General features: G+C 30.9%; 1 long non-coding RNA gene across 3 annotated transcripts; it reads left to right on the forward strand.

Moving 5' to 3' along the window:
• The first annotated feature begins 8218 nt into the window (after positions 1–8218).
• Positions 8219–11863, forward strand: LOC140046814 (uncharacterized). 3 transcript variants are annotated; one of them, XR_011844859.1, is made up of 5 exons: positions 8219–8269; positions 9502–9601; positions 10172–10329; positions 10707–10791; positions 11358–11863. It is a non-coding gene; the product is annotated as an uncharacterized lncRNA (long non-coding RNA). The 3 variants fall into 3 exon arrangements; XR_011844857.1 differs by lacking the exons at positions 8219–8269; positions 9502–9601 and adding an exon at positions 9378–9450; XR_011844858.1 differs by lacking the exon at positions 8219–8269 and having other exon boundaries at positions 9461–9601.
• The last annotated feature ends 209 nt before the right edge of the window (positions 11864–12072 follow it).

Here is a 12072-nt window from a genome sequence, read left to right on the forward strand (position 1 = left end):
CATACAACCCTCCTGGTTTCCTGAGACCCCATGCCATCATTTTCTTGAAACATACTATTATTGTATTTATGATTTGATGATTGTATTTGTATCATTTAAATCCTGGTTAGCGACGAGGGCGTATCCCTATACTTTTTTTGAGTTGAGCTTTTTATTTTTTTTTCCCTCTCTCATACAGAGCTTAGAGGTTTTACGACACTATGTAATTTATAAATCCAGGATATTATTGTTGACCTTTATATGTTTCAATAATTTGGAAACGTAAACCTTAAATATTGTTGATCCAATTTCCATGTCATGACGTAAATTCCACAGGGTACCATCTCCCTGTTTATATTAAATATAACAATTTCGGGGAAAAAACATCTGAAAAATAACTAGCCTGACACAAAGATATTCGTTATCATTATAAAATGTTGCGTCGTGTTCATTACAACAAAATCCAGTTTGTACAATTTCAATCATTTATTCCATTATTGGACTACAATTGGGTATTATATTACGGAACAGTTACTCGATTAACATACAAGAAAATATCGCTTATATTGCATAGGCGTTTTCAGTATGCTTGCGTTCAATTGAAGTGAATTGCGCGCTCTAAGCGCATTCAAACAAAGTCAGTTCTCAGATTCAGTTAAAAGTCAAAGTTTCTTTCTGTCCCATCTCTAAATTAAAATCAACTGACTTATAATACGTACCAACTTTCTTCCCAAAAGAAAGTACATTTCATAATAAATAACATAACGCGCTTTCGATTTATTCAATCATTTTAATAACAATTGTCTAAAATTACAATTTTAGACAATAATATTTACTTAATTTTCAATAATTTCCTTGATGAGCTGATAATAGGATAGGCCTATCATTTCCTTATGTTATGTATCAACAAGTTATGTATCATACTCGAGTAATACTCGTATAATACTCGTCTGGTAAATGACGATGTTTCATTTTCATGTTTCATACCATGTGTTCACACAAGAGTTTATATACTCTGGGATTTTCCACCAATAAATCGGTGGATTCGCCACACTATTCATACGTTAATCATGTGTTCACACAGGAGTTGGAAACTGTGCTAACTCACTCAAACTTATATCACTATGGATACAGGCCAATGATTTTCCAATAATGTATTGCAATGCATTTCTCTACTCTGGGATTTTCCACCACCAATAAATCGGTGGTTCGCCACACTATTCATACGTTGATCATATGTTCACACAGGAGTTGGAAACTGTGCTAAATCACTCAAACTGATATCACTATGGATACAGGACAATGATTTTCCAATAATGCATTACAATGCATTTTTTTACTCAGGGATTTTCCACCAATAAATCGGTAGATTCGCCATACTATTTATACGCTAACCATGTGTTCACACAGGAGTTGGAAACTGTGCTAAATCACTCAAACTGATATCACTATGGATCCAGGCCAATGATTTTCCAATAATGCATTGCAATGCTCTTCTGTACTCTGGGATTTTCCACCAGTAGATCGGTGGATTCGCCATGCTATTCACACGTATCAAGATCCGTACACATAATGATCCATATACCCATACGTCACGTGTCATACCATCTGCGCAAAATCGAATGACTATGAAGATAATGGACGGGAACCAGCACAACCACATAATCCCTGTTATAGCCGCGAATACTTTAAGTACATGTCTGGTACGTTTCACGCGATTAAAATTTCTGCCAAAAGCTCTCAGTTCTCGTTCTTGGTCTTTAACATAGCGATATATCGCAAAATACACACAGGTGTTTAAAAATAGTAAAACGATTACAAATATTCCTATTAAGAAATCCATAATGTTGTAATCGTTTAATATTTTAAATAGTATAATCCAGACAAAAACCGGCACGCTCCATAAAAGTAGCAAAACGAAAAACAAGGTTTTACTCATAACGCTAGACGCATAAACCAATGGAAACGCTACAATAGCAATGTATCTATCGATGCCAATCGCTGTCAATGATACAACGGACGTTAAAAAGATACAATAATTTACAATTTGTAATTCATCAGATTTCGGTATATCAAAGAATATTAGAAAAGCGAAAAATGAAGTTAAGAAGTCAGCACATGTAAGCGAAACAACGAAGACGCTTTTCTTGTGATGTAGCGGTCGAGAGACGATGAATCCGGCCAACACTGTAAAGTTTCCCAACACAGCTAGTATGGTTACAACGAGGTAGATTATGGCGAGAGCAAGTCCAACTGAGGATTGTTTCAATGATTTGAAAGTTAAATCCAGTCCCTTTGTTTCGGCGTTCGTATGTGTGTCGTTGATCGAAAAGTTGTCCATTCTATTTTGAAAAAGAGACAAAAATAGAAACGACGATATAATCCATAGCATACTATAAGGCACTGTTTAACCAAAAATGTGCCCTAAAGGCTATTATGTTAAATGCAACTCATGGAATGATGATTAGGCCTACAGAACCGTGAACAACAGAGGCTGAAAATGCCAAATATTAATCTAACGGGTTAAAACGCGCGGAAGTACATGTTGACCAATTACAACACGAGGGGTCATCCGAATTTTCGCCTGTGGTTGGTCAACTCATTCATCCTAATGGGAAGCAAGCTTATAATTCATAACAATTGTAATATCTTGTTGTGTTGATGTCAGTTATTTTAAATGCACGATATTCCCGACATCATGATATATTATGTAAATACTCCTTGTTTTATGCATATTTATTTCTGTAACGTATAATGATATTCAAATATTATGGCAATCATTCATATAAACAATAAACATTGAACTCGTGTTGCATTAATTATTAACAATGATAATATCAATTATAGTACAAAGTGTATCAATTAAATTCCCGTACTCTATAGTAGGCCTATTATGAATGATATTATAGATACTATAATAGTACATGCACTTAGTAGGTTTAAACTGCAAAGGGGAATTTAACTAAAAATACTTTATTTTCTTTATCTAGGCAACTGTCGATAACAGTAGTAACATAAGCAAAAGCATAATGCAGGGTCACATGAGAAATTGTTATAATATACAATACCCTAATAAACATATGCCAGGATGCATATAAAATTATGGTTAACATCTAAGATACTTAACAGCATCATATACAATACGGGGAAGTTAATTGTTTGAGCATGTAGCTGTATACTTTTATAGCTCCATGGTTAGAGGAAGAAATGGCGAACAGGCGCGTCTACAATCGAGAGTTGTATATAATGTCATAATAATCGTTGGAGGCGCTAATTTCACTATGTTTATAGATTGGTGGGTAAAATAGAAATGAAGTATAACTAAAGAGGTAAATGAAAAAGAACAATAGTGAAACCTGCTGAAGTGCAGCAGAAAAAAGAAACGTATATTAGAATATAATTATTAGATAATTATTTGAAGATATGGAGTCGGTATTGAAAGAGATATTAATCGAAACGAATGTTCTCGTAGTGAAAAAAAGCAATTTTAATGTAAAAATGTAAGGAGGACAGGATACCAACAGAGAGAGAATGCCAACATGAAAAAAAAAAACTATTGCCAAAAACAGATGGAAAAATTAGGTGCTATTGATCATGTCTGTAGGAAGAATTAATATTTCAAATTTAATCCCGGAGTCGCCCTTTAAGGGAGTATTCTGTATAAAGTTATACTATTATAATCTGTATTGTTTGTGCATGCTTAGAAATATGTATACAGTAGCCTTACATAATATGATTATTTCTTATCACAGCTGGGAAATCTTTTCTCGAGATACGTTTTCACGAATTGGACATTGATTTTACGTATCCAAATGCTGGATGTATGGAATGCAAAACTAGCCAAAAAGATAATAATTCTGATGTGTACAAAATTCGAAACATTTAGTATCATGCACTTCAGTGAAAAGTAACCTTATGACTATGTAGCACTATAGTTCAGACGATAAATCTCATCGATATGTTTTTCCAATTTGGAAATTTCCAAATTACATTGTAATTTGTTTTATATTATTTATAAAGATAATTATGAAACTTGATATTGTTGTAAGTATGCGAGTCATGCCGGCTAACGGTATATTATAACACCAGTAATAAATCATAATGTGACTACAAGTTCGGCTCTAACGTAGACCTACTGATTAAAGGGGGTGATGATATCCCTGATGAGATCGAGGAGGATTAAAGAGATAGAAAATATATAAAATCTGAAATGTTCCGCTTTTTTTGGATGAGCATTTATACGACCAATTTATTGCGTTACAACATACTGACAGTGGTAATGGGCGTAGAGAATATGTGGATAATTATGTAGTATGACTGTGGCAGATTTCATAGCAAATAAGAAGGCATAGAAATGACTCCGACAAAAATGTGTGCCTAAAAAGAGCATGTGTAAGGGCATGCTCCGGGTATTTTAACCCGGTACTTGCACAGGCGACTCAACGGTTCCTGGACAACCACACTAATCATTCAAAGGGACCACGGACTATTGTTAGGCCTGTTGATCAATGTATAGGCCTACCTATGCCCAGTTGCTACCACGGTTGGAACCATAATAAATGGATATAGGTCTAAAGCATAATAAACAGCGTTTGGCGTCGATGGTTCCGAGCAAGGGGACCCTCCACTTATTGCCTCAATATCATTTTAACCTGGGCTTGCTAAAGCATACCAGGGAAGGGCTAACAATAAAAAACAGATGAGGAACGAGGAACAACTACGCAGTTCCAGTATACAGAACGTAGTATTCAAAACACATTTCACATTCAGCTATTAGTAAAAGAAAATACATTAGAGGAACGAATATCATTAAAGTATTGATTTCTGATGTACATTACGAATTCCTTCTAAGTGTACATTGTGCTATGATATAGGCCTAGAGAATGACTTACCTGTCACCATAGTCTCATGTCGTTTGATACAATCAACAATATATTCTTTCATCCATTCTTTATAAATAAAAATAAGTTGTTTCAGGCACGACCGATACAATATACAACACCAAAGCTTTTCTCTTAATAATTTTAAGAATTCCGCTCATACAATATACTGCATGGAATTTAAATTATATTATCAATATCAGCTCTTCAAACTGTTAGCAGATAACGCCGCCTAGTAGTGAGAGAGAGATACATTGACCAGTCGAGTCGCCGCATTATCAGGACAGACTGTCTAATGGCTACTAAAAAATTTTCTTTTGCGTGATATTTCATATAACGCGAGCATTTGATTCAATGAAAGAAGTTACGTATGAATATTTGATTTGAAGTAACAGACGGTTCATAAGGTTGTAACATTTTTAACCAACAAAATGTTTTGTCAGAAATTTACAGTAGGCTACATTAAAAGAAATAATTGTATTTATAATTGTATATATTATTGTTGATATAAAGTTTGCGGTACACCACGTGTATTAGTTCTGAAAAGAACTGTTGAGTTTCTCGACGTTTCGATCAATATCCATTCTCACTCCTGAGGGACGATCAAAGCATATTGATCGAAACGTCGAGCAACTCAACAGATCTTTCAGAACTAATACACGTGGTGTACCGCAAACTTTATCAACATTTGATTTCGCCATACAAACCTTCAAACAATGTATATATTATTATTATAAACATAATAAATTTAATTGAATAAATAAATCGTGAGATGATTTAATAATATCTGGAAAAGACAAAAAGGTTATGTGTGTGAAGTATTGGATACTGATGAAATAAATATGTGACGAACCTATAAGATAAACAAAAAAAAAAGGGGAGAAAATAGTAATGGGTTCACAGAAAAACAAGACATACTACTTATCAAGTTTAGCAATTGAAAACAATTATCTGTCAAATCAATACTAATTCACTTTAAGCAATTAGTTAACGGAAGAAAATATCTTACTACAGTACTATACTCACGAAAGTACGAGTAGTACTTTAAAAATCGCACTTTTTACTCAATAGTGTCCAGATGGAGGAGGAGGAGAAAATGAGTAAGTCCTAGACTCGGGTACCCCGAGTAAAAAGAGACAGTATACCAGAATCCATACGGTAAAATGAAATATTTCTCTAAATGATGTACTCACAAAATAGAACTTGTAGGCATATCCGCACAAAAAGATAAATAAATAATTAGGCTTATCCGTAATGTGTGTGAAGTATTGGATACTGATGAAATAAATATGTGACGAACCTATAAGATAAACAAAAAAAAAGGGGAGAAAATAGTAATGGGTTCACAGAAAAACAAGACATACTACTTATCAAGTTTAGCAATTGAAAACAATTATCTGTCAAATCAATACTAATTCACTTTAAGCAATTAGTTAACGGAAGAAAATATCTTACTACAGTACTATACTCACGAAAGTACGAGTACACAGCAAAATTTGAAATTCTAAGCAAGAAAAAAAAATCTTGTTTTAAGAAAAAATTCTTAAAATAAGTATTTTTTTTCTTGTCAAGATTTAAAATTACTTAAAACAAGAAATAATTTTCTAGAAAAGACACATTTTCTTAAATTAAGTTTTGCAATATTCTTGAAAATGCTTATTACAAGAAATATTTTACTTAAAATAAGAAGTCAATATCATTCTCTTCTTATTAAGAATAGTTTTGCTTAAAACAAGATTTGAAAATACTTAATTTGAAAAGTATTTTACTTAAAATAAGAAATCTATATTATATTTATCCCTATCAAGAATAATTTTTCTTAAATCAAGATTGATGAATTATAAAAATTACTTAAAACAATCAATATTTTTCTAGGTAAGACAAAGTTTCTTAAATTAGGTTTCGCAATAGTCTTGAAAATACTTGTTTTGAGAAATATTTTACTTAAAATAAGAAGTCAATTTCACACTACCCTTATCAAGATTATTTTTACTTGAATCAAGATTCGCAATATTCTTGAAAATGCTTATTACAAGAAATATTTTACTTAAAATAAGAAGTCAATATCATTCTCTTCTTATTAAGAATAGTTTTGCTTAAAACAAGATTTGAAAATACTTAATTTGAAAAGTATTTTACTTAAAATAAGAAATCAATATTATATTTATCCCTATCAAGAATAATTTTTCTTAAATCAAGATTGATGAATTCTAAAAATTACTTAAAACAATAAATATTTTTCTAGGTAAGACAAAGTTTCTTAAATTAGGTTTCGCAATATTCTTAAAAATACTTATTTTGAGAAATGTTTTACTTAAAATAAGAAGTCAATATCATACTATCTTATCAAGACTATTTTTGCTTAAATTGAGATTCGCAATATTTTAAAAAATACTTATTTTGAGAAATGTTTTACTTAAAATAAGAAGTCAATATCATACTATCTTATCAAGACTATTTTTACTTGAATCAAGATTCGCAATATTCTTAAAAATACTTATTTCGAGAAATGTTTTACTTAAAATAAGAAGTCAATATCATACTATCTTATCAAGACTATTTTTGCTTAAATTGAGATTCGCAATATTTAAAAAAATACTTATTTTGAAAAATGTTTTACTTAAAATAAGAAGTCAATATCATACTATCCTATCAAGACTATTTTTGCTTGAATTCAGATTCGCAATATTCTGATTTTGAGAAATGTTTTACTTAAAATAAGAAGTCAATATCATACTATCTTATCAAGACTATTTTTACTTGAATCAAGATTCGCAATATTCTTAAAAATACTTATTTCGAGAAATGTTTTACTTAAAATAAGAAGTCAATATCATACTATCTTATCAAGACTATTTTTGCTTAAATTGAGATTCGCAATATTTAAAAAAATACTTATTTTGAAAAATGTTTTACTTAAAATAAGAAGTCAATATCATACTATCCTATCAAGACTATTTTTGCTTGAATTCAGATTCGCAATATTCTGATTTTGAGAAATGTTTTACTTAAAATAAGAAGTCAATATCATACTATCTTATCAAGACTATTTTTACTTGAATCAAGATTCGCAATATTCTTTAAAATACTTATTTTGAGAAATGTTTTACTTACAATAAGAAGTCAATATCATACTATCTTATCAAGACTATTTTTGCTTAAATTGAGATTCGCAATATTTTTAAAAATACTTATTTTGAGAAATGTTTTACTTAAGATAAGAAGTCAATATCATACTACAGTATATCATATCAAGACTTTTTTGCTTGAATTGAAGTCAATTCTATTTTAATATTCTTAAAAATACTTATTTTGAGAAATGTTTTACTTAAAATAGATTGTCAATATCCTTATATTCACACAACGGTAGAGCAGTTAGCACTTCAGTTTCAACTGATGAAAGAATCTGGGTAATCAAACTGTTTGTGCTTTGAATAATCGATTGCACTGCAACCTAAAGAAAATAATATTGATTTAATATTTTTTATATTCAAGTTTTAATATATTTAAAAACTAAGTTGTGCTTTAGTTGGGGAGCTATGCAGCCTAACAAAAAAAATGTTATTTGTAACAATGAAATTGGTCACAAAAAAATGCAACATAAACTTAGAGTGTATAATGCCTAGGCCTAGGCCTAGTACCCAAGTCCTATAGTTACTATAGCTAATAGTCCTGTATAATAACAGTACCAGCAAGGCCTAGGAAATAGACGTATTTCTCTAATAAAAAATAGTTTAAAATGCATAATTGTTGTAATTTTAAAGCAAAATGGCTTACCTGTGGAATCTTGTTTCTCTCCTTTAATTTTTGTAGAAAGAAATCAGCATTTTTTATACTATTATCTGCTTGTTCATCCTCTAGTTAGTAGGCCTTCTTGCTGAGCATCAACAAGATAATTAATATTAAACAATCATTAACAGTATAACAATACTAGAATTATCACTACTACTATCGTCAGTTGATAACTCATCCCCGTTATAATAGTTTTTTTCTTCATTAACTTCGTCAGTCTCCTAGTCTAGGCCTAGTTCTACTTCATCCTCAATTGGCATCCTAGTTTTCTCCAGGCATACTTATATACTGATGTTTCCATCGTCAACTGCAGGAGGTTGCCGATTGTTATACTCGTCCTTAAAATGGCGTCTTATGACATGCTTGTAAAACGAATTGTAAATTCCAAAGCTTGCCGGGCAGCGAACCACCAATTCCACATGTTACTCGAAAATTCGGAGTATTTCCATGAATTGAATTATAATGCCTTAGCAAATAGGGTAGCAAATACTGTACCTACTTCAGTTTACTGGCACCAACTTATCGCTTTTTTTCGGACTGCAACAAACATGTGTCATTATTATTGTCTGTCGTATTACTGTTGGTCCAGACGTTTTATAGATTTACTTTAATCACCATGGAGGTTTATACCTCCATGCTTTAACGTTGAGCAGTATAATGACCTTATACATTCTGGGTAAAAGGCCAGCGATAAATTTTTGGTTATAGTTGAAAAACAACACTGTGTGGTCGATGACCTAGCTCCCGGCGGGATCATGGCCAACGGTTTTTTAAAGTAATCATTCAAAATCTAGAGTTTGTAAGTAAAAGACACCTTTCATCGCAATTTATTTATTAAATGCTTCAATAGGCCTAGTAAGATTAGTCTAATATAATGTCGAAGGAAGACGCTTTGTTGAAGATCCGAGAAATAGATGAAGAAGTGGCCAACATGTTACGCATTTTAACAGGTTCGTAGGCCTAATAATTATATTTTAATCTGCCAGCAGTCTAGGCTAGGCCTAGCTAGCCTAGGCTCCTTCCTAGTTAGTAATACTGTAGGCCTGGAACTAGTAGGTCTAGGCTAGCCTACTATGCCTGTACTGACGGACAGGTGTATAGGTTTAGCTTAGCATTTTAGTTCAGACATTGACAGAGGGGACAAATATTGTCGGACCTATTTCAGCTAGGCTAGGCTAGGTATAAGGAAGGCCTAATAATAGATAATACAATTATAATGTAACAGTTATTTTGCAATGTAGCCATGAAATATCTACGAAGGATTATATTATATACACATATTTCAATGAAAAATATAATGACATTTAAAAACACTTCTTTATATTTAATTAATTGTACACACTAAGTAATTCCCGAAGTGATCACATCGATATTGAAACTTAATGTTTTTAACTCTAAATTTTTAAAAAAACATACTAAAAAAACAAACAAAAAACATACGTACTGCATAACTAAAATTGTTATATTAAATTTCTTTTTAAAAAACTGTGTTATTTACAATATCTTAAATTATTTGTTAGGTAATTGAAGAAGTTCGAAGGATACTAATTATTACTAGGCAAAGAGGAATGAAATACAAAAGAAAGCTTTTTAAAAAAGTGCTTAGCAAATTTTTCCAAAGAAGAGAATAATATAGTTTATTTTGGTATTTTAAAGAGAAACACCAGTCCTCCATCTGGTAAGTACAGTGTATGTTTTTGTACTTTTATCTATTCATAAATATTTTTATAATGGACCAATGGTAGTGAGGAAAATACGTGTACATATTGTGTACGTATTTTTAACAGCTTGGTTCGACTCAAGCTAGTGTCATGCACTCCTCCCTTTGACAACTAAAATTAAATAAATGACTTATGAATATTAATTTTTGACATATTAATGCTCTCCTGGCCAGCCCACCCTTTCCCCTTCCTTTTACATTGACCACCTACAAAACTGTAGGCTACATTATTAAAAATTTGAGCTACAGTATATCAAGTTTATGTCCATACATTATTCCACTCATTTAAATAAATTTATATAATATAATGTTTTCAATTTGTTATTTTTGGTTAGGTTCAAAGATAACCCATATGTTGTCAAATCTGTCAAACATATTTGTTGGGAAAAACTCATCAAAAAAAGTCTGCCGACCTTGAAGGTATTTAGTGTTTTTTTAAATTTAAAATACAAGTAACATTATGTACATTAAAAAAAAATATCTTAAAGTGTTTTTTTAAAATCAAATTTATCTTAGCTTAAAATTCGAGGTATATACTATGTTTACAATAATTTATTAAAATCAAACAATTAAACAAAATTTACATTTAATTGTATGATTGTTATTATAAACATTGATACAGAATAAAAACATCAATCAGGATTGAGCACCGTTTTGCGTATTGTCTTCCTAAATAGTAATATTAAAAATAAATTTAGACCCTAATAATTTAACTAAAAATAATAGATACAGCCAGGCCTGTCTTTGGGATCGGTATAAACAGGGCAAAGTTTGTGATTAAAAAGTTCAAATGCATATTCCACCCACCCTTATGTCTTATAATGTAAAATTATTCTTACCACCGTTCTAATATTGCGTCATGTTTTTGTGTTTACCGCCCCAGATATAGGACTCTAAAACCACACCGTACCCAATTAGTTGATGATGTTACACATATTTTAAATACAGTAATAACTAAAACTATATTAATCTCTTTTCATTTTTAGGAACATGAATAAAGATCCAGAATCCTGGTCTTCACGCCGATCAGGTAATATGCCGGTATTGCTTTTGTACACAGAAATGGCCTACATTAAAGTTTAGCAAACAATTCTAACTACAAAGAAAGCAAAATTAGATGAGGCTCTAGTTACTCTCCTCTCCACTTTTTACCTTCTGGATTTCGATTATCCAAAATGAAAAGAAGTAGGCCTCACTATCCTTTAACAGTTAGTGATTTGTGATGAAAACACACCTGTACACTTGACAAAGGCTGTTGAATCATCATTAGTATACCTTAATAAATTTAAAGACACCTAATAGTTTAAAGCCCAGGTGCGGGAGAAGAATTTTACGAAATTTGTATTTTACCATTTTAATGTTTTTAAGTTTTCTTTTGATGGCATTTTATTATTAATAAAAACAAGTTTGTTTTAAAGAAGTTGTATATATTATTGTACCTAATGTCATGTAAATTGTAGTTCTTAATGAAAATAACAGTATTGTTAATATTATGTTTTATAAAATTCTTGAATTTATTTGTTTAAGTAAAATATTTCTTAAAATGAGTATTCATTTATCGTTCTTAAAATAAATTTTTAATGATTTATATTTTATAGAATTCTTGTTTCAAGCAATTTTTTTCCCAATATAAGTAAGAATTTACGAATTTTAATTTGATAGAATTCTTGTTTCAAGCAATACTTTTCTTAAAATAAGTAA

The sequence above is a fragment of the Antedon mediterranea genome, chromosome 1 (assembly GCF_964355755.1).
Source record: "Antedon mediterranea chromosome 1, ecAntMedi1.1, whole genome shotgun sequence".
Classification (NCBI taxonomy): Eukaryota; Metazoa; Echinodermata; class Crinoidea; order Comatulida; family Antedonidae; genus Antedon; species Antedon mediterranea.